General features: G+C 41.1%; 1 protein-coding gene across 8 annotated transcripts in view; it reads right to left on the reverse strand.

Moving 5' to 3' along the window:
- PLEKHA6 (pleckstrin homology domain containing A6) overlaps window positions 1-24,443 on the reverse strand; it is a 220,861-nt gene that overhangs the window by 149,953 nt on the left and 46,465 nt on the right. Inside the window, exon 1 of one of the 8 annotated variants that reach the window (XM_074222451.1) lies at window positions 23,179-23,231. The exons of the other annotated variants lie outside the window; for them this stretch is intronic. The gene's annotated coding sequence lies outside the window, so the exon portion shown is untranslated. Of the gene's footprint in view, window positions 1-23,178; window positions 23,232-24,443 lie in introns of those variants that run through there. 8 annotated transcript variants of the gene reach the window in all.

Raw genomic sequence — 24,443 nt, forward strand, 5'->3', positions numbered from 1 at the left:
AGACCTAAACAGTTGGAAAAATCAGGAAAGATTTCTTGTAATGATGAGCACAGTTCTGGCATATAGTTGTTGCTTAATAAATGTTTATTGATTGAAATATATATATATATATATATATATATATATATATATATATACGTTATATAGTATGTATGTCTATGTATATACTAAAACCAAGAAAGAAACTTTATAAAGGAAAAGAAAAGAAGCTGCTCCACAAAACCAAGCAGTACATTAAGTGACCCTGACAGTATATATATTCTCATCTCTTCTCCAGGACCAAGGTTGGTTAGTGTAATTATACAACATTGGTTTCATCCAGGACCAAGGTTGGTTAGTGTAATTAAAAACATTGGTTTCATCTTTTGTTCTTTCTATTCACATCATAGAAGTTCTTTTTAGATGACACTCTTCTTACTACTCTTCTTCACCCTAAGATGGAGCCACTGTCTAAAGTAAGATTGAACCCCAGCATAAAAGGAGTCCTGGGAACAGACTTAAGTGATGATCAGAAGTTGGTGTTCTCTTCCACAGATCAATTTTTAAAGGTCAGAAACAGGGCAGCTAGATGGTGAGATAATTAGAGAACATGGGTCCTGGTTCCAGAGTCAGGAAGACCTAAATTCAAATCCAACCTCAGACACTTACTCAGCTGTGTGAGCTTGGGCAAGTCACTTAAGCACATTGCCTCCAAAATTTAACTAATTAATTGACTGATCTTTAAAAATCAGGGGAGGTCTTCCTTTGGTCCTTGTGCCTATAGTATTTAGCCCAGGGCCTGACATTCATTAGGTAACTGATAAATTTTTGGAGCAGCTAGGTAACACAGTAGATATAGCACTGGGTTTCTTATCTTCATAAGTTCAAATCCAGTCTCAAACACTTACTAGCTGTGTGACCCTGGGCAAGACACTTAACCCCGTTTGCCTCAGTTTCTTCATCTGTAAAGTGAACTGGAAAAGGAAATGGCAAATCAGTCTGGTATCTTTGCCAAGAAAACCCCCAAAAGTGATATCTTGAAGAGTCAGATATGATTGAACAACAACAATAAATGCTTATTGATTGATGACTCAAAGAAAACTCTCTAATGAAGACTGGAGGATGTTGTCCTTGTAAAGAGCAACCAGTTAAACCCTCTAATTTTACAAATGAGGAAAACGAGGCCCAGAGTTTAATGATTTTACCAAGGTCATACAGATATGAACTATCAGAGCCTGAATTGCAGTCTCAGTTCTTTTGTCTCTAAGTTGGTGTTTTTGATATGGACTTGGATGATGACACAAAAAGCATGTTTATATACCTGCAGGTGACAGAAGACTAAAAAGGTTGCTCGATGACAAAATCAAAATTAGAAGAACTTGATAGAACATTGACCCAAGTGAGGAGGACCTGCCTTCAAATTCAACCTCAGACAATAATTGCCTGTGTGACCTTGGGCAAGTCACTTAACTCTATTGCCTTAAAAAAATTAAAGAAAAAAAGATTAGAGGAATTGTAAAACTAAGATGGAATCAATCAAATTTAATGGGGAGAAAAATCTAAAGTCTTGTATAATTGTGAATAAATAAATTAAAGATACTGTAGCATTACTTATAGGGGTCAGGTTTGGAGTTAGGAAGATTTAGGTTCCAGTTCTACCTGTTATAAACACTGTGTGGCTATGACAAGGCTCTTACCTCCAAGGGTCCTAAACAACTTTTTAGTTCTCTAAGTAGAGGAAGTTTCCATAGTAAGAGTAGGACACATCAACAAAATCACAGGATAGGGTAGACAGATGAGTAAATAAATAGCATCTTGGTTCCGGATCCCAAAGGGACCTTAGAGGTAACCTAACTCAACCTCATTTGACAAAGGAAGAAAATGAGGCCCAGGGGTAGTTAAGTGACTTACCTGAGAATTTAGAGCTAGTAAGGGACAGCTGTTCATATGACTAAGAGCTAGAAGATTTCAGTTGACTTCAACTAAATATGACCTAGGGGCTAATTAGGTAGTGAAGTAGATAGAGAATCGGATCTGAAGTCAGGAAGACTCATCTTCCTGAGGTCAAATCTGATCTTAGATACTTTCTACTTAGATACTTAGATACTTTCTAGCTGGGTGACCTTAGGCAGGTCTGTTTGACTCAGTTTCCTCATCTATAAAATGAGTTGGAAAAGGACATGGCAAACCAAGCACTCCAGTAGGCTTTGCCAAGAAAACCCCAAATGGGGTCACTAAGAGTTGGTTATGATCGACAGCAACCAAGCAACAATAACAACAAATAAAAATTGACAAAAAAAATTTAATTTTAAGTCTATAATGTCCAGACCAAGGGAGGTGATAATGTACACTAATACATCACATCTGGAAGGTGTGATCAATTATAAGCATTATATTTTAACATTTTGTTGTCCCTAAACTAAAGTAAATCCAGAGAAAAGAGACCAGAATGAGGGAGCTGGAAATCATGGTGTATAAGAAAAAAAACTGAAGAAATTGAAGATATTTGTTCAGTTTGGGAAAGAGAAGAATTAAGTAGAGATGAGAAAGCTGCCTTTAAATATCTGAAGGACTGACACATGGAAAGGGGATCCCACTAATTCTGTGTAACTCCAGAAAACAGACATTACAGTGAAATAGATTTTAGCTAAGTATAGGAAAGAATTGTCCAATCGACAGGGCCAGCTATAAAAAGGTTGGGTTATTACAAATTAATGCCTCACAAATTAACAAGTTCCTTCCACATTACTGGAAGTGTTGGAATAGAAGTCAAATGACCATCCAGCAGGAGAGGTAGGCAAATCAAGTCAACAAAGTGTGGAGCATTGTACTAAGAGCTGAGGATGCAAAGAAAGGCAAAAACATTCCCTATCCTCAAGGAACTTACAGTCTAATAATTATATAAAGAGGAGATTCTACTCTTGGGGGATGGGGAAGGTGAAGAAAAAGGTTGATTTGATATCTCCTAAAGTGTCACCCAAGTCTTAGTCTAGGAGTCTAAGTCCCTTCTGTTTCATTCTCTCTGGAAAACACATGGAGCAGAATGTTTACAATGAGCCAAGTTTAGCCTAGACTTGCCTGCTGATGCTGGGCGTGGGTGATGGGGGAGAAAGTGACATCGATGCCCAGACAAAAACTTGGCTGTCACTGCTCTGAACTGAGCCAAAAAAAGGAATTCTGGGGAATATGCAAACAAGTTTCTATCACCACCTTCCCCCTCTCCCCTTCCCTCCTCATATTCTTTGGCCCAGTACTTTCCCAAGACCTTATACTTAATGAGTTTTTGATAAAGTCAGAGCAGAACCTCCCATGCTTGTTTCAGATGGATATCTCTGCCTGTCAAAGAAATATTAAAAATTTATAGGAGGGAACTACAGAAAGGTTGCAGAACAATGGAAAGAATCTAGTCCATTCTCCTGCTTCAGGGGAGACTGGCAAATGAACCATCTCAAAATCCTCATTTCAGAGACTGAGCCCTGGAAGACCACCTCTCCCACACAGCAGAGCCCCTGTCTTGTGGGTTGCCCCACCTTTAGCGTGGAGTCTTTGGAAAGCAGCCACAGATAAGTTCACCAATCAAGGAACAAGCCCTGACTCCTGCAGAGGCTTCTTGACCCCTCCCCATGCTTAAACATCCTTCTTTATTGCCCTAGGTCATTTGTGGGCAAATGGGCACAGACAGGTGGTAATGAGGCATGCCTCCCCATACCCCTATTTTCTGTCACTCTCTTCGCCCCCTCCTCCCCCTTTCTCAGCTCCGCAGAGCAGAGGTCTAACTTTCAGTACAGTCTGGAGGGTTCTCTAGGTTGGCCCTAGAAGAAGCTGGCTGTCTCTCCTCTACTCCTACTCCCCCAGATCCTCCAGGGGAAACATTTACCACCTATCCGCAATTTAGGGTCTAGTGACTTGGGAAGAGGGGATCAGTTGGGCAGCACAGCCCCTATGAATGAAACTTAACTATGTGGAGTTACTTCCATAAAAGAAAAGTCAAACAAATCATTTTCTTCCCCTCACTCTTAGCCATTCCTCAGCTGAAATCTACTCTACATACAGGAGGGGGATAAAAGGATTATGATCAGAAATAATTTGAAAGTGAGATCACAACTTATTGTATATTTTTATGCAAATAGATCAACCTCTTCAACTGTTTAAAAAAAAGGCATCCTAGAAGAAGTAATGAAGAGTTAAGTGGTTAGGGTGATGTAGTTGAGGCAGGAGATCTGGATCCCAGTCTTACTAAGCTATGCATACATGGACAAGTTATTTTACCTTCTGAGACTTAGCTAATAGAATTGTTGCAGGGAAAGACATGGGCTGATTGAATGGGTTGGGTGTGGAGACCTGTGGCCTCACCAAACTCCTAGTGAGGGAGGGGAAATTTCTCTCAAAGCAGACTGGCCAACATTCTGCAATTTGTAGTCTGAAATTTGCCCAGAGAAACCAAGACATTAGGTGACTCCAGCACCCAACCAGCATGGGTCAAAGGCAAAAGACCCAATCTCATCTCCTTCCTCACTGTCCTAATCTTTCACTCATCTTTTCCCTTCTTCCTAACCCCATCCTTCCCTAAAGAAAATGAGCCATCTTTTAAGACTCTGCTCTCCTGGAAAAACTTTGTGATGCTGTGTAGCACTGGACTAATAGTTAGAGGTCCTTAATTCAAATCCTAGATTGGCTACTTACTCCCTGTGTAACCTTGGGTGAGTCACTTAACTCTTTTTTTTTTTTAGGTTTTTGCAAGGCAATGGGGTTAAGTGGCTTGCCCAAGGCACATCTAGGTAATTATTAAATGTCTGAGGCCAGATTTGAACTCAGGTGCTCCTGACTTCAGGGCCCGTGCTCTATCCCCTGCACCACCTAGCCACCCCCACTTAACTCTTAGTACCTACCTCATCCATAAAAGTGAGGGATTGGGCTAAGGTATCTTCCAAACTTAAGTTATGACTCTATAACATAAGTGTAAAAATTTACCCAATAATATACTTGGATCAGATTGGTTCGGTTTCTACAGATACACTATGCAATGAAATGATCTTCCTCTGATTATTGGTAAAGGTTTATTCTTTTCTAAATATATTCAGATATATTATATATTAATACAAATATATTTATGTATGCATATAAATATGTATGCATATAATATAATATGTATTTATATGTAACAATATATAATACACATAAATTTATATATGTATATTATATAATATACATATATGGGTGCATCTGTATTATATTACATCTATTTATGTATGTGATTAATATACCTATAGTTAGATGTGTGCTTGTTATATAATATATGTATATATAAAAATAATATAGATTATTGCATAGTGAAATTAGTTTTATTTTTAAGTTGTTTAGGCGGGCTTTGTATAAAGCATTTCCCCAAGGGAAACTGACTCATTTCCTCACAGTTAGGACAGGTGTGAAATACTTAATTGGGCCCCAAGGGTTCTGATTCACCCAGGTCTGCCAATGGGCAGAGAGCCAAAGGCACCCCCGAAGCTAGAAGCTCAGGACAAGGCAGTTAGGCTGTCAGATCTGAAGCAGAGCATAGGAGTGGGGTTGGAGGCACAGAGGAAACCAGTCATGAATCATCTCAAGTCAACAGTTTACCTCCACAAGCAAAGTCGAGGGGCATAGTGGATAAAGAACCACCCTCAGAATAAGGAAAGCTTGGTTGACCTCCACTACATCTTGCATGTGTAAGTCTGATCAGGTATAAGCCTGGGCAAGTGATTTAACTTCACTGTGCCCCAAACTCTCTATGGAAGGAAGGAAACAAGAATTCAAATATATGCCAGTTGGAGAGTTAAGGTCAGAAAGCAGGAAGGGGTCATACAAATACAAGCCAAAAGAAAGACAGTCCCTGCCCTCAAGGAGCTTGTATTTCAGTGAGAGAAGACAACATACAAAAAAAATTGAAAATGAGGGTCAGGGAGAATGGAGGAAAAAGGTGCCCAGTCCTGTGGGCATAGTTTTGAATTTCATTAAATAAAGGCAGGAAGGGGAAGGAAGGCTGACTGACTCCTGAGCCCTTTACAAAAGGGAGAAAGAGTAGCTGCCTCATAGAAGGCTATTTCAGGATGAGAAGCCAACAAGAAGACCCCCACCACTGAGAGAAGTTCCATGATAAGACAGCAGTCAGATTGGCATGGTTTTAAAGTCCAGAATCCAGGAAAAGAACAACCATAATGGTCTCCTTAGAAACCATTAAGTCAGCCTTCCTCATTTGATCAAAAAAGACATTGAAGCCCAGAAAAATTAAATGATTTTCCCATGGTCACACAGCTATAGAGTAAGCACCAAAAGGTAGGTGGCTATATGTACCCTCCTAAGAAGTATTAGATTTTTCAGAATTAAAATCTGGCACTCTTGCACCCTATTATCCATTTTACTGTCTACTTTCCTAATAAAGTCCACTTGCAAAATTTCCATTTTTGGAAAAGTCTTGGAATTGAGAAGGGATCATGGTAAGCTGTCATGACAGCAGAAAAGCTGTTTTTTGGAGGTGTGGGGTTAAAATTCTAACTGCCCCCCCACTTATTAGCTGGTTGACATTGGGAAAGTCATTCAATGCCACTGTGCCTCAGTTTCCTCATCTATAAAGTAGAAATAATGTTTATTTTACTACTGCATAAGGTTGCCTTAAGTGTGGTGTACATGTGAGCTAATATTAGTTCTACCCTAGCAAAACCCAAGGACTCTGGGACTCATAAAATTGGCTTGTTTAAATGCCCTGAACTTTAGTTTCCTTGCCTATAAAATAAGTCTAATAAACACTGTGTTACCTTTTTTCACGGGGTTGTTGTGGGGGCAAATGCTTCACAGATCTTAAAACATCATATAATGTGAGTTGGGAGTGGGTCAGGAGATCTGGGGGGGGATCCTCCCAGTCCAGAGGCTAGTCAAGGATCCAGTGGCAGCAAAAGAGAATGAGAGAGAGCTGCCATCCCCTGCTTCTGTGCTGGATTATACAATAATAGCTAGCATGTAGATACAATAGCTAGCATTTATAGAGTAGTTTGAGGCTTGCAAAGTGCTTTACAAATATTGTATCATTTAATCCTCATAATGACCATATGAGGCAAGAAGCCATTATTATCCCCACTATACATATTAGAAACTGAGGCAGAAGTCAAGTAACTTACCCAGGGTCACACAGCTAATAATTGTCTAAATCTGGATTTGAACTCAGGTCTTCTTATTTTCCTATCAAGTTAGAATGAGTCTAGGGTTTGACTGAGTAATAATGTCTTCCCTGTTGAAGTCCTTTCTTTACATAAAAATGGGCTCCAACACTCTTCTTCCTACCAGTCTTTCCAAACTTCATTCTTTTTCTCTCCCCCCCCCCTTCTCTTCCTTGTCAAATCTACACTGTAGCATGACGGAAAGAACAATGGGACTGGAGTGAAAGAGTTTTAGATTTTAGGCCCAGCTTCAACACTGGAAGTGACCTGGGAGATCATATTGTTCCACTCTTCTAATTTACAGAGAAGGAAACAGAGGCACAAAAAAGATCAAGGAACAAAGTCTTAAAGAGTTCCCTATAGGTCAGCATCAGGAAGAGTTAGGATTAGAACTCAAAGCACCTGAAATACCATGATCCCACAAACAATCCCATTATTCCCATCTTCTTTAAAGTACTCATTCATTTCTTCTACATTTAACAAAGCATTAAGTTCCTACTATGTGCACTGCACTATATTATTGTTTGGCTGAGACATTCTCTTTGGCAATGCAGTCCTTTAGAGTGTGATAATAGGAACAGATTTTCTTTTTTCTTAAATAGTATTTTATTTTTTCTAATTACATGTAAAGATAATTTTTAACATTCATTTCTTAAAAAATTTTGGATTTCAAATTTTCTCTCTCCCTTCCTAAGATGGTAAGTAATTTGATATAGGTTAAATATGTGCAATGAGCAGCAGATTTTCAAGGCCAAGATTGGAATAATAAGCTGATGAATAGGCAGCACACCCAACCTCAAGGGAAGCATCTATTGGCTATAAAACACCCTGCCCAACTCCTCCAAGTAGGTAGGGCAAAGTCTATGTCAAGTTAGGGAAGAAAATTCATCCTGTGGTGATCAGAGATAAGGAAACAAACTCAAAAAGGTTAAGAAATGGGTGGAAATCACATAGCAAGACTTTGATCATAGAATATGAGATGGGAAGGATCTTAGAAATAATCTAATCAAACTCTTTCATTTACCAGTTAGGGAAACAAAGATCCATAGAAATGGGATTTATCCAAGGTGACACAGAATAAGAAGCAAAATTAGGTTCTTTAATTGCAAACCCGATGTAATCCAAGAGTCTGAAAATCTCTGCCTCTGCCCTTTGTTCCCCACCTAGGCATCATCCTCATTGTTTGTCTTTCATTCTCCAAGAGAATCAGTGACATCATAAGGGTTCTTATCTCTACAACAGATATTTATTTCAATGCAGACCTTAGTATAACCTACCTCATTGGTTTGTTGCTTTGCAAACCTTACCATACTATCTGAACATCAGTTTCCATTTTTAATTTAATTCATCCTTCCAACTCACTGTCTTAAGAGCCTGTGATGTGTTTGGGGAGGGGAGGAAGATAATAATAGGGTCTATGATTTATCTGATCATAATCTTTTATCATTTATCTTTCTCTTAACCTTATGACTCTTAGTCCTTTCCTTGGCTCTAATCCTATTCTTTATCTTTCCCATAAGAACCATTCCCTCCAGACCTCCGTTCTTTCCCACATCACCACCTCTAAACTGGCTGTGCTCTCCTCCCTTTTCCTTTTCAGCCCCTTCTGTATCTATTACAAATTTACATTGTAGTAGATTAGTCTCTGCTCTCAACTAAATCCTGACTACATCAAGAAAGCATTCTAACCCCGCCCCCCAATCAATTTACTATTCCATTCTCCACCAATGTCTTTCCAAAGTTTTCCATTCTCTTGAAATTTCTCTCAATATACCTTCCCAACCCTCTTAGCAGAGAATTTCAATTCAAACTTAATTCAAACACACACATAGAGGTCATTTACCAAGAGCTGCCTCTTCTCCTATCCTCCCAATCTCACATCATTTAGAAAATCTTCCTCCACAGTCTTCTTCATCCTTGTCTGATATGAAAAGGGAACCTTCCTTATTGTGAAGGCAGATCTCATTATATGCACCCTCAATTCAATTCTAGAAGATTCCCCACTTTATCATCTTCTTTCTCTAATTTTTCAATTTCTTTCTTTTACTGGCTATTAATGTACCCAGATCCATAAAAAAAAAAAAAAAAAACCAAGGGGCAGCTAGGTGGCATAGTGGATGAAGCATCAGTCCTGGAGTCAGGAGGACTTGATTTCAAATCAGATCTCATTTAATTATTACCTAGCTGTGTGACCTTGGGCAAGCCACTTAACCTCATTGCCTTACAAAAACAAACAAATCAAAACCAAAACCAAAACCAAAAAAACCTTCCTTGATTCAATTATCCCAACTAGCTACCAGTCTATATCTCTCTTCTTCTCAGCTAAACTCTTTGAGAAGATTGTCTAAATAAGGCACCCTCACCTCTCTACTCTCATTCTCTTCAATCTAGCTTTTAATTGCATCACTCTACTGAAACTGCCCCCTCTAATTATCTCTTAATTGCTTAATCTAATGACCTTTTCTCATTGCCCATCCTTCTTGACTTCTCTGGAGACTTTGACATTGTCAGTCACCATCTTCAAATGGATGACTACTTTTTCCTCTCTGGGCTTTCATTACATGAGTCTTTCCTATCTGATCCAGCCTTCTCAGTCTCCTTTGCTGGAACTGCATCCTGATCATACTCACCACCTAAATGTGTCTACCAAGAGGAGGACCCAGGCCCTCATTTCTTCTCCTTCTATATCTCTTAGTAATCTCCCTTAGTTCTCAACTATCATCTCTATACAAATCATTCCCAGATCATTATATCCAACCTTGTTCTAAAGTTACACATCACCAACTGCCTTCTGGACATCTTGAACTAGATGTCCTAAAGGCATCTCAAACCCCATATTCCAAAACAAAACTTATCTTACTTCAAAATCATCTCTCCCAAATATTCCCATTCCAATTTTCATCCTCCAAGTCTTCCAGATTCACATCTTCAGTGTCATCCCTGATTCTGCACTCATACTCATCTCACATAGGAATTTATTGTCAAGTTTAGTCCTTTCTCCTTCTCTCCACCATTATACTGCTTCCATCCTAAATGCAAGCCCTCTTTACCTCATACCTCAACTACAGCACTTGCTTTCTGGTCCCTCTCCCTGCCTCAAGTCTCTCTCCACTACAGTCTATTCTCTATTCAACTGCCAAAGGGATTTTCCTAAAAACTACATTCTTAGTGACTCTATTACTTCCAAGATAAAATATAAAATCCCAAATGGCATCATTTTATTTTTTAATGGGTGAGTTCATCACTCTTACATCCACAGTTATGGTCACTAAGTGTATATTTTCCTCCATCCTATTTTTCTTCTCTTTATCCTTTTATCTCTCTTTTTACCCCATTCCTCCTCAAAAGTCTATTTTTCTTCTGTCCACTGCCTCCTGTAATCTACCCTCCCTTTTATCACTCTCCTTTCTCTTCTTCCCTTCCCCTCCTACTTCCCAGTTGAGTAGGATATAGTATAGGATATGTAGTTTTTAGGAAAATCCCTTTGTGTATGTATATTTTCCCTTTTTGAACCAATTTAGATGAGAATGAGGTTCAAACACTGACCAAACCTCTATCGTTTTCTCCTCTAATATAAAAGCTCTTCCTCATATGTATTTGACACCATTTTGAAGATCTGGCTCCAAACTGGCCCCTTCCTACCCTTCTAGTCTTTTTTACATTTTATTCCCTTCCATTGACTCTTGCTACACTGTCTTCTGGACAAATAGCCTATTTGCTGCTTTCCAAACATGGCATTCACTCCATATCCTGAGTTCCTGTCTTTTCACTGCTTTTCCCCCATTTTTGGAATGTTCTCCCTCCTCTGCCATCTTCAAGACCCAGCTCAAATGTCACCTTCTGCCAGAGATTTTTCCCAGCCCCCACTCACCCACTTCTGGTGCCTTCCCTCTGGGATTAGCTAGATATTACTTAGCCTAGGGAAGAAGGTATGTTCATTTATCTCACTCTTACCATCAGCAGAGCTTCCATCTTCTCAATCCCAGGAGTTCATAACCATTCTACCTTCCCCTCTACTCCAAAGGGAATGGCTTTGCCCATACTTACTGAACCCTCTGCATAGCCCTGATTGTATCCCCGTGATGATATTTATATAATCAAGCATTGTCTGCATAGGGGGCCTAGGATTTAAGTTTCTAAAACAGGAGCTTCTCCCAAAGGCCTGATGCCCTGAGGCAAGGCCTTGGGATGGCTATATATAAAATCTACAGTGAGTGCCTATTCCGACTCACCTTCCTCCATCTCCCCTCCAACAACAACCAGAAAAACCTGTTCTAATGGGTAAGCCAACACACACACACACACACACACACACACACACACACACACACACACACAGCTTAAATTCCCATTCTAGCAATTTCCCCTCTCACCCTAGCCTGCTAATCATTCTTAGGGCAGAGAGTCAGGAGAATGGGTTGGGTATTCAGTTCTGTCCCTAAAAATATGCTTTTATATGGTTTTAAACAAATCACTCAGCATCCTGGGCCTCCCTTATTAATATAAGGACAATCCAAACCACCCTTCCCTCTGACGAAAAAAAGACTGATGAATACATTAATTTATCTTTCACTCAGCATGTAATTATTCAGAATTTACCCTTTGTATAACATGTATTGGATGTCATTTTGACACAAAGCATTGTAATGAAGTATAAAGAAGGCAGTGGGGTATCATGAAAAAAAATGGTGGACTTGGTAGAAAAGGATCTGGGTTCAAATCTCAGATCATCTGCTAACTGGCTGTGTAGTCTTAGTTGAGATACTTCCCTGCTCCTTCTACTACTCTCTTCCAGACCTCAGTTTCCTTGTCTGTAAAACTGAAGTGGTTAGATTACTGAGGTCCTTTTCTCTAAATCAATAACCATTAATTAAACATCTACTGTATGCCAGCCACTGTGCTAGTGTTGAGGAGAAAAAAGAAAATAATTTAGGAAACGTTCCCTGTCCTTGAGGAGTTTTCATTCTGTCAGGGACAATCTCATGTTTATTTCTATGTCTATCATCCTGGACTTAAGGAGTTTAAAACCTAATAGGGGATAAAGGTGGGAGATGGTCATGAGAGCTATCTATTAGTTCATCTGTCCTCTATTCTTGGCTAATAGGATCAGAGATCTAGACCTAGAAGGGACCTTTGAGACCATTAATTTCAACTCCTCATTTTAAGTGACTTGTCCAAAGTCACACAGTGCGAGGTGGGTAGGATTTGAACCCAGCTCTTTTTGACTTCATGTCTGCTTCCCTATCCATTCTACCATGCTGGGTATTGCTAAGCACCTTTCCCAGCTATTGAAATTGCAGATGCCCTGAAGGCATTGGGCAGCTTTCTCCTCTTGAATGTCTTCCATCTGTCCCACTTGCCTTCTACCACCAAGGACTATGCACAGCATGAGGCAGGGTTGTAGGTGTCTGAAAATAAAGCACCTTAAGACTAGTCAGTCATTAAGTGTTGTTATTTTTATTGTGTCTGAGACTCTCCATCCTAGACTGTACTCCCAGACCCCAGACAACCCCTTTTGATCTTAAATGTTTTTACCAGAAGAAATCCCAAAATGAATTCTTCCCTATCTCTCTCCCTGGCTCTCCTGATTCCTGAAGAAGAAAGGGAAAAGAGGGTACTCAGAACATCAGGGCTTTCTCTATTCTCCCCCAATCCTTTCTTACCCCTCCTTCATCCTTCGTTGGTTCTTTTAATTCTAAGGCTGATCCCCCAAGCTGACCCCCCCTCCACATCTTCTCTTTGGTTACCATGGCAACCCAGCTGGGTGGCTGCCAGTTACTATGGCAACCCAGCATGGCCGCCAGGCTGCCTTGCTTAAGGAAGGTCAGGGGACCAGTCAGGCTACTGAGCAGCTGGGAAGTTGCCGACAGGATTGGCCCAGGCTGGGGGTCTACATGAATGAGAGAGAACTAAATTCCCTGCTGCCGGCAGACCACCTCTTAAGATGCTAGTTTCCTGTGAGACAGACCCTCTAAGCCTGGTCTAGAGAAAAGAGAAGCTGACTCTTCCCACTTCTCTCTCTCTCTGTGTCCTGTTGTCTCAATATTTTCCAGTACTACTCCAAATATCTGTCCTCTAGGGAGCTTTTATGGACAAAGTAACACCCAGTGGGTACAAACTAATCCTTAGGCATGTCTTCACTCTCCTCTTACTTCCCTCTTAAGGAACCATGCTTTGTTGTGCTTTAAAAAATTAGTTAATCTCATACTGGACTTGTAGTTTCAAAGATCTGGGTTCAAATTCCATCTCTGATATTTTGCTAGCTAGGTGACCACTCTGAGCCTCAGTTTCCTCATCTGGAAAGTGAGGATAATAGTACTTCTAGCATTTTATCTCTAAGGCCTGTTAGGGGAATCATAAAATCATAAATATAGTATCTTAGAGTTTTAATCTAAATCCCTCAGTTTATAGTTGATCAAACTCAGAGATGAAGTAATTTGTCCAATAATTTGCCACACAGGTAGTAAATGGCAGAGGCTGGATTTGAATGTAGATTCTTCCAAATAAAATTCTGCATACAAATTATATATTTATATAAATTAAATTACATATGTATTTCCTTATAAACTTCAAAGTAAGATTTAAACAGCTATAATCATTGCTTGAATGAATGCCTAATCGATGTATCTGAATAAGGATAAATGCACTTAAAGAAGCACAGACCATTAGAACTAGAAGTGACTTTAGAGATGTCTAGTCAATCAATCAGTTAACATTTATTAAGGGCCTACTATGTGCCAGATACTATACTAAGCACTGGAAATATAAAAAAGGCAAAAAAGCAATCCTTGCCCTCAAGGAGTTACTGTCTATGGAAGCACTTACAATCAAATAGTCCCGAACCTTCATTTTAACAGGAAGACACTGAGATTCAAAAGAATTGAGAGACTCATCCATGTAACTCAACCTGCTCAGGCATATATAAAGACATTCCTCCTGAACCCTCTCTCAGTATACACCCCCAAGGACCTCCTTTGTGGATTATCTCTAGTGGGGTTTCTTTTTTTTCATTTGGACCATCTTCCTAGGTCATAGGACCACAGAATTTTAGAGCCAGGAGGGACCTTAGAGAGATCATTGAGTCCAGTCTTCTCATTGTTCAGAGGAGGAAACTGAGGCCCAGGCCACACCAGAATTCTGATTCCACATGTAATACAATTTCCATTACTCCATCACTATATTCTGACAGAGGACTCATGGATATGTCCTTAATAGTTACTTACCCAAAACATAATATTAAGGATCTTAATTCTGTAATATGCCTTACAGTCAAAAAGAGATGATTTTTGCAGTATCTGAAACTTTATACAATCAGTGTGACTGTGGAGCATGGATACTAGGGGTTTAACTGTGTGTATTCCAGACAGCCTTTAACTAAAATGAATCTCATTTTTCTTTTCTGACTATAACCTCCCTGAGGACCAAAACTGGATCTTTATGGTAATTGCCAGGGGGACAGTCCATTCTAGTCTTAGAAGAGCCTTCCTAGGGCTGGATAGGAGCAGTAAGGAAACAGAAACAGATTTTGACCCACTGTGAGGAAAATTAAACTTTTAATGATGAGGATTGTCCGTAAATGGAAAGGACTGCCTATATATAGAGGGAAGCATCACTGGAGGTTGCATGATCACTTGTCAGGGATATTACAGAGTGAATCCTTAGTCAGGGCAGTTAGATGGTATAATGGATAGAACTCTTGACTTAGAGTCAAGGAACCCTGATTCATATCCAGCCTTAGATACTTACTAGCTCTATGACCCTGAATAAATCACTTAATCCTGTTTGCCTCAGTTTCCTCATCTATAAAATGAGTTAAAAAGAAGGAAATGAAAACCACTCTAGCATCTTTGCCAAGGAAACTCCAAATAGGGTCATGAAGAGTCAAACAGGATTGAAGAACAGCAACAACAGTTTGGATATGATGACCTTTGAGGTCCCTGGCAGTTTTCAGAAGCAATGATTCTGTGATCCCTGAATTGCCCTCCCTGTCTCTCTGCTTAGCCAGCTTCCATATGTCTATCAGTTTGTAATTCATAGCACCCCACCTCTGACTGTCCCCCCCATGCCTGGAATGCTCATCCTTCTCTTAAAATCTCTTGTTTTTTTCAAAGCTCTGCTCAAGCAAGAGACTCTAAAGGCTTTTTCTGATCCCCTAGGGATTACTACCTTCCTCAAAAATAAAATTAATAATCTTAATTATTTTTGCAAATATCTTTCATATATGTGTATGTGTATTTACATATACATATATACACAGGAGAATATCTCTATAGCTCTACATACACACACACACACACACACACACACACACACACACATAGTTGCAGCTAGAGAATATAAGCCCTGTGGAATCAGTACACATCACATCATACTTAAATGGTTGCTTGATTGATTGCCCCTCCTTAGAGTCTCATGAACTGAGACTGAGATTGAAGCTGAAGGAAGCCAGTTTCCCTGAGCTTTTATTTCAGTTCCATCATGTTGGCAGAGTTGGCTAGTTCCCTGAGAATCCAGCTTACCCCCTTCCCAGTTGTGATTCCCTGCCTACTTGACTCCCATTTCTCTTCTCTGTTCCTTGTCCCTCATCCCCCCTTTTCCTCTCCCTTCCCATCTAGCTCTTATTTTAAAGAGGTACTGAAGGTGATAATATAATAAACTTGTTCTCTGGAGGCTGAGGGGAAGAAGGAGAACATTTTAAGAGAGGGAGATGACAGGGGAGGGATGACCTTTTCAGTGAAAAGGGAAAGTCCAGAGAGAACATACTGAGTGGCCAGTGTTGCTGGACTGTAAGTGGATGTGGAGAGAAGTAATGTATGAAAAGACTGAAAAGGTTGGAAGGGATCAGGTTGTGAAGATCTTTTTAAGTGTCAAACAGGATTTTATATTTGATCTTGGAGGCAACTGGACTTTCTTGCATTGACCTAACACTCTATACTTTTCTTTTTCTTCTTTTTTTTTTCAGGCAACCAGGGTTAAGTATTTGTCCAGGATCACACAGCTAGTAAGTGACTGAGGTCAAATCTGAACCCAGGTCCTCCTGACTCCAGGGCTGGTGCTCTATCCACTATGTTACCTAGCTGCCCCCCACCTTCCACTTTATACTTTTCAGGGAATTTTCACCTATGGGATAGAAATTAATTCACAAGCATCCATTACATTAGTACTTAGGTAGTCAGGTGGCAAAGTGAACAGAGCATTAGACCTGGAGTCAGAAAAACTTTAATTCAAATCTAACCTCAAATACTAAGGATTGGGGTGCCTTGAGGTAAGTCGAGTCATCTCTTCTTGCCTCTACTCCTGCAGCTGTGAAATGGGAATGATCATAGCACCTACCTCCCAAGGTTGTGGTGAGGGTAAAATGAAATATTTGTCTTGCGAAACCTTAATGCTCCACATAAATTATAATTATCATCATTAATATTATCATTATGATTAGTATCACTGTAAAGGCAACGTTGTAGACCCTGGGCATACAAATACAAAGAAGGAGCATACATTTTAATTAAAGAGAGAAAACAAGTACATAGATAAGCATATACAAAACAAATACAAAGTAGCTCGATCCAAGGTAGTCTGTGAGGGAGTGAGCTGACAGAGATCAGGGAAGGCCAAATGAAATTCCAGCTGTGCCCTGAAGAAAGAGAAGATTCTATAAGGCAGAAGTGAAGAGAAGCGAACAATAGATACGTGGTTCAGCCAGTGCAAAACTGCAGAGATGAGAGGTAGGTGCCACATCTGAGAAACAGAGGGGGGCCAGTTTAGCTGGATCATACAGGGCAGCAGTCAGATTAATATATCATGAAAATGAAAATAATTTTGTGAGCAGGTTGTTTTGAGCTGTAAAAGCTAAATAGGAGAGTTTATATTTGATCCTGGGTGCAAAGGAGAGACAATGCAGTTTAGTGAGTATGGGAGTACTAGGGTTAGATGGCAGCAGTATGGAGGATGGGGTGAGGAGACCTGAGGGAAGGAGATCAGAAGGCTGAGGAGGACCTGGGCTAAGGTGGGAGCTAAATGAAAAAAGAGGAAGCAGATATGATAGAAATAGAAATAACAAGAGTTGGAAATGAACTGGATGCATGTTAGAACCAGAACTCAAATCCGGGGCCCTTGAATCAGAGATGAATGCTCACCATACCCTGCTGCTTCTCACTGGGGCCAATTGAGAATACAAATTGTTACTGCACGGTCTCACCCACATTAATGAAGGGATTAGTACCAAGTAAAATCAGAAAAGCATCCTAACTCTAGAAACCTGGAAATATTAAACTGTCAAACAAGCCAATTAATAATAATAATAATAATAATAATAATGGCGAGCATTTATTTAATACTTGAAATTGTACATGTTGTTGTTCAGTCATTTTTGGTCATATCCTATTCTTTGTGACCCTATCTGAGTTTTTGGGGGGGCAAAGAATTGGAGTGGTTAGTCGTTCTCTTCTCCAGTTTATTTACAGAGGAGGAAAATGAGGCAAACAGGGTAAAGTGATTTGTCCAAAATCATACAGCTAGTATCTGAGACCAGATTGGAACTCACAAAGATGAGTCCAGGTCTGGCATTCTATCCTCGGTGCCACCTACCTGTCTCAATATTTTGTTGTTTAGTCATTTTGGTTGTTTTTTTACTCTTTGTGACCCTATTTGGGTTTCTCTTGGCAAAGTACTGGAGTAGTATGCCATTTCCTTTTCCAGATAATTTTATAGATGAGAAAACTAAAGCAAACAGGGTTAATTTCTAGTCTAGGATTACATAGCTAGTAAACATCTGAAGCTGGATTTGAACTCAGATTTTTCTGACTCAGGCCCTGTGCTCTATCCACCTACAAGCCCTTTATGATAAACATAAAGGTTTACAAATATTACCTAATGATTATTAAATATTAATCCTCACTACAACCCTGTAAAGTAAGTGCTATTATGAACCCCATTTTATAGAGGAAGAAACTCAGAATGAAAGGTTTCACTAAGCTCTTAGAATTATCTATAGATAGTAAGTGTCTGAAGCAAGATTTGAACTCATCTTCCTAACTCCCAGTGTCAGAAGAAGAGGATTTGAGTCCCAGTTCAGTTAATTGCTAGTCATATAACAGTTCATACTTTCTAAATCCTATTTCTTCACCCTCCAATCCCTCCCTCACAAGATGGTTGGGGAGGGGAAGCACTTTGTAACCTATTAAATACTCCAACTGTAAAGAAACTAAGGGTATCCCTATAGTCTTGGGGAAAATTCTAAGAATTTGGGGACACCCTGTATCACAATTAGAGTTGCTTTGGTTCACAGAAAGAGTAGGAAGCCACTTGCCCAAAAATATACTGTTCCTGATGATCAACTGCTGTATCTGAAATTCATATCATTAGTCACTCCTTTAAAACAGACCCACAGAATTCAGAGAAATCTTTACAATTTTCAAATCACTTTCAAATACATTATTTCAGATGGTCTTGGAAGCTACTGTGTGAGGTAGTCAGAACAGATATTATTACTAAGATTTTACAGATGAGGAAGTTATGTCTCTGAGAGGCTGTCTGTGTGTGTGTGTGTGTGTGTGTGTGTGTGAGAGAGAGAGAGAGAGAGAGAGAGAGAGAGAGAGAGAGAGAGAGAGAGAGAGAGATTTGCCCAAGATCACATAGATATATATCCTTGAAGGAGGTAGGGCTAAAATGTAAGGTTTTGGCTCCAGGATTGCAATATTTTATGCCATGAACGTCCCTTCAATTAAACACTGATTCCAAAGTTTTACTACTAAAATAATATGTTTCATGACCAATCTTGGTCTCAGAGAATAGAGGCTAAAATCTGCTTCCTTCTTTTTCGGTAGAGGTGGGAAGTCACAGGTTTAACAGAGTGTATGCCTAAATTTCCCTTTTGTAAATTTTTTTAAGGAAGGATTTTGCTTAAAGTATTTGTGTGTGTGTGTGTGTGTGTGTGTGTGTGTGTGTGTGTGTGTGTGTGTGTGCGTGTGTAAGAAGCAACCTAACAGGGGTATGCTGGACCTAGTTCAAGCTAGTAATAGGTCTCTAGAGCCGATTGTTCAATTTTCATTGTGAACATTTACATCTCAGAAACCAGCAAACACCTTAAATAAAACTAATTGATTATTTTGCTGTTTGCCTAGATTTAAGAAAGGATAGGGGGAAAAAAAGGTAAATAATGAAGATTAAACTCTAAAGAGTGCGCTCTCTTCACTTCTCATTCACCAACTCCCAAAGAGTCCATTGTTAAGCTTTTATCAGCACATTGCTAGGTGTCTAGATTTCTGAGAAGCCAGAAGACTTGCCCAGGATCACATAGTCAGTATGTTTCAGAGTTGGAATGTGAGCATCAAGCTTTCTGGCTTTATTCATGTCACCACATTAACCTAGATTAATTGTCTTCTTGGAATAAAGAGAATAAAACCATTCAGTCATTTTTCAGTCATGTCTGGCTCTTCATGACCTGATTTTGGGTTTTCTTGGCAAAGATACTGGGTTTGCCATTTTCTTCTCCAGTTCATTTTACAGATAAGAAATCTGAGGCAGAGTTAAGTGATTTGTCCAGTGTCCCACAGCTAATAAATGTCTAAGGCTGGATTTGAACTCAGGTCTTCCTGAGTCCAGACCCAGTGTTTTATCTACGGCACCACCTGCTGCCCCAAAGTTTAACCTGGGAAGAAAAAAGGTCTAGATACTAGGCTAGAGTTGTGTTGGACCTAGTTCTAGATCTAGAGAATGGATAACACTGGATGAGCAGACCATGGTGAAGCTATCACAGTGGAGAACTTTGAATGGTGAAAGGGCAATATAGTAGTGATAGTGATAATAATAACAACACATTATATAGTGTATTGCTGAGCACTGCATAATCATCTGATTCTCACAACAACATTGCTATTATTATCCCCATTTTACAGATGGAGAAACTGAGGCTGAATGAGGCTAAGTGACTTTGGTCAGGGTCACACAGCTAACAGGTGTCTAAGACTGAATTTGAACTCAGATCTTCCTGACAGTAGACCCAAGGCTCTTTTTGTCCCACCGAGCTGCCCCTAAGAAATCAAGTTGCTATTGTTTGTCCTTCATTCTTGAAGAAAACCAAGACATCAGAGAAATGACATCATAGTGAATTGGATTGGGGGGGGGGTGGTATGCTAAGTCATCAGCCTCACTTTCTCCTCCACAGCTATCTGAATCCAACAGCCAGATATGAATCAGATCAATTGGAGATGGTCCTGGATGTGAGGTAATCAAGATTAAGTGGATTTGCCCAAGGTCTCATGGTTAATAAGTGTCTGAAACCATATTTGAACTTGGGTTCTCCTGATTTTAGGGACAGTGCTCTATTGTACTCCAAATAGCCAGGTGAATGGTAAATGGAGGAAGGGCTACTAAGTAGTCTTTTGCCCCCCCCCCCCCCCGCAAGGCAAATGGGGTTAAGTGGCTTGCCCAAGGCTACACAGCTAGGTCATTATTAAGTGTCTGAGGCTGCATTTGAACTCAGGTACTCCTGACTCCAGGGCCGGTGCTCTATCCACTGTGCCACCTAGATGCAGTAGTCTTAGGGTCAGCCCTATCCACAAACTTTCCCCTGTATCATTTTCCCTTTAGCTTTCTGTCAAAATGGGGGGGGGGGGAGTTTTTTAGATCTCAGCAAAGAAATTTCATCCATCACTCTAATTCAAGACATTGTTGCCCCTTATCCAATCCAGAAAACCCTCTCTTGAAAAATCTGTAGAGAGAAAACTTCTACAGCCTCCTTTCATGACTGGTTCCAGAGGTTCACACCCCTGGAAGCTGAGAAGTGCTCCTTGTGGTCTAATCTTGGACTCTCCTGCTCCAGCCTCAGTCTGTTTGTTACCCCAAAAAGGACCAGGAGTCCTTCAGGGTAGACTCAGCACCAGCTCTGAATAGATTCCCACCTCCTCCCCTTTCTGACCCTCCTCTATGGGGCCCCAAGGCTGAATGGTTCACCTGGAATAGTCAATCAGAGGGATGGGCTTTCTCCCTTGAAGGAAATGGAGCCATACTATGGGGATCAGAGAGGCTGGCTTCTCAGCTGGCAGCCCTGCTCTCACACATGAGCATCTTTTGTAATTATTTCATTCACACTGAGAGGGATGGATCCAATTCAATAAGCCAGACAGACACGCAGAGAAAAATCAGAGCTCACTCCATCGTCTTACAATTGAAGAAAGGCAGAAGCACAACCTGGCAGCAAAGCCCCTATTGTCTTGCACTTGAGTAATAACCAGCCAGGATTAATTACACCTCAGTAATAACTCGCTTATCACATCTCTGCTGACTGGAGAGCTTGGGACTTCCAGTAATTCATATTCACAGTTCAGCATTACATGTTGTTGGTTTGAGACACAGAAATAAGTCCAAGGATGGGTTTAGCTGAGAGATACTGGCTGGGGTAATTGGATTCCCCTTCCCCTTGCCCCATCCCCAATTGGCTAGAGTCTGTTCAGGCTTCTACAAGAGCTGCCACCGTTTTCTCTCCAATGGCATCAGAGCCTCTGTAGTTACTGAAATGCAGTTGCTTCTGGAGTGAAACACGGCAACTCTAATGATTATGTAATACAAAGTAGAAATTCTTCTCTTCCTTCCCTCCTCCCCTCACCTAACTGAGATGTCTCAAAGCCTCTAGGAAACATAAGTTCTTCCACCAAATCCTATAGCTGAGGGATTTCTATGACAGGTGCAAATTCCCAGATTTCTAGGACAGATCATTCATGGTAGCCCCCAAGGAAATGAGTATCATTAAAGCTGCTAATGACCCCCAGAGCCTTGCCTGCTATCCACATGTCAACCAAACTTCCCATCCCCCACACCAACCAAGCCATTCCCTTCTTAGCATCACCCCTTCCATCAACAATGAGAGTAAAGAGAGTCATTTGGGATTTAGGAAGGCCTGGAAAGCACCATGACTGAGTTTCTCTAATGACATGAATCTTCTCTACCTTTCCTTCTACCTGCCTTCTGTTCTACCAAAGCTCACCTCACCATTCTTGCATTTGGTGGTTTTCCTTTTCCCTTGTTACCATAAGCCTTTTTTTTCCTTTCTCCCCTTCTCCAAGTCTCCTGATCCCTGAATAAAAAGCCCCTGACAGCCTCTTCCTCACTACTCCCATACTTCTTTTTTCTTCCCTTTTCCTATCTTGGTTCATTTCCCCTTCCCCTACATCCCTTCTCCTGTCACCTTAGCCCTCCCTCACTTCCAACTTCCCTGCCCAATGAACCCAAAAGCTCCAGCCAGAACCCCCATGACTTCATCATAGTAAGCTCAGTTCTTTCCTTAGCCCCCCCAGACCTGAGGTGTCAGTAACTCAGATCCTTCAAGGATCACTTTCTCTCCTCCCCACCCCACCCCCACCCCAGATCCTAAGAATCAAGGTAGATTGAGGGAATTCATGAGACTTGGGTTTTGGCAATCACCACTTCCAGGAGGGTCATCGCTCCTGCAAATGCTGGAGGGGTCATCTCTGGCTTTCCCTGAGATAGTCTCTGGTCCCTGGGCCCAATCCGTACAAGATGGGCACCTGAGCCAGCCTCTCGGAGGGCCCAGCTGTGGACCCAGAAACCTCACAACCCAAAAGCCGCCTCCACCTCACAGCTTTCTATATTTATCGTGTCTTCCCCCAGGGGGCTATAATTAGCATCTCCAGCCTCCATGATCCCCAAGAAAAGCTGCCAAGGATGAGAACCCGGCAAAGTGGCTTGTACCGCAGTGCAAACAGTCCGTAGAGAGACGCTGCCAGAGAGCTGCCAACCCAACTCCGGGCTCAGCCTCGCCCCCCTCCCTTCTCCAGATACACACACACACACACACACACACACACACACACACACACACCACACACATCAACACACAGAGACAGAGACACAGACATACATACACACAGATACACAGACACACAGAAACAGATACACACACACATACACCCACACACACACACACACACACACACACACACACACACACACACACACACCACCCTATTTGATGCATCAAAACAGACGGACTCACCGGTTGTGAGGTGGGAGCCCGCGCTGAATGAATCTTTCGAGCTTCTCCGAGCGTCCCAGCGCCCCCTCCCCCCAGCTGGCTAGGGCTTCAGCTCAGCCCCGGCCAGGGTCCTCCAGCCCCCCACCCCGGAGTCCCCTCGCCTGGGAAGAGCAGAGCTGGGGCTCAGCGGGCTGGCTAATCAGTCATCCCCGGCTGCGGGTGGGTGCCCGGCGCTGGGAGAGGGTGATGTTGTGGCTGCTGCAGGATCCAGCATCTTTCCCAGGCTGAGGCAGCTGGGCATGCTCATGGGCCCCCAGCGGGGATTTTCGAGCCACGTGATTCTCCCTCCCCGAGCTGTCACTTAGGATCAGGAGTAAATAGTCCCCCGAAAATGGTTAACTCTGTCCAGCCCGGCCACAAGCTAATTACCACCCGTCTTGTCCAGGGAGAGATGGGGCGGATCAGCTCAGCTTCCCCAGCAGCAAGAGCCGAGGGGACTAGGAAGGGAAGTCGCCTCCTCTGACTGCAGTGAGATTGTCCCACAGAAGGCTAATGATTAATAATAACAACAATAATAATATCTCTCATTTATAGGGTGCCTACTCTCTGCCTGACATGGACTAAGCACTTTACAAAGACGATCTCATTTCAGCTTCACAACAACTCTGGGAGGCAGGTGCATTATCCCCATTTTATAGATGAAGCAAAACTGAGATGAAATGACTTTGCCCAGTGTTACTAGTAAATTGAGGCATTTTCTGAGTGGCCAAGGGAATCAACTGCATTTTTGCATTTTCTGATTTTCAGATAATTCCATCATGGGAATAAACCCAGTTTGCTGTGCATCATAAACCTCTTCAGATGCCCTGCAAAGTATGGTACCAGGCATCTGAATTCCTAGTGAATCCCCACAAGAGCTCTGCTGCTCCTCTCTTTGAGAGGTAGCAAGATGCAATGGAAAGACTGCTATTTCTGTTAAACATTTAGTTCTTCCATTTACTCTCTCTATGAACTGAAAAGAGTTGACTCTTTGGGCTTCTGTTTCCTCATGTACAAAATGAGAAGGTTGGATGAGATGACATCTAAGGTTCTTTCAGCTCTAAATTTCTGATCCTATAATTCCTAAATCCTCATAGGATTTCATCATCTAATGGAAAGATATTAACCTAGCTTTGTGACTCAGTTTACCAGAACTATAAAAAGATTCCTAACAAAACTTCTAGATAAGCTGATTAAACTTTTATCCCAATTTGTACTTTAGAGTTATCAAACATGTAACCCATAAT

The sequence above is a fragment of the Macrotis lagotis genome, chromosome 2 (assembly GCF_037893015.1).
Source record: "Macrotis lagotis isolate mMagLag1 chromosome 2, bilby.v1.9.chrom.fasta, whole genome shotgun sequence".
In the NCBI taxonomy this organism is placed as follows: domain Eukaryota; kingdom Metazoa; phylum Chordata; class Mammalia; order Peramelemorphia; family Peramelidae; genus Macrotis; species Macrotis lagotis.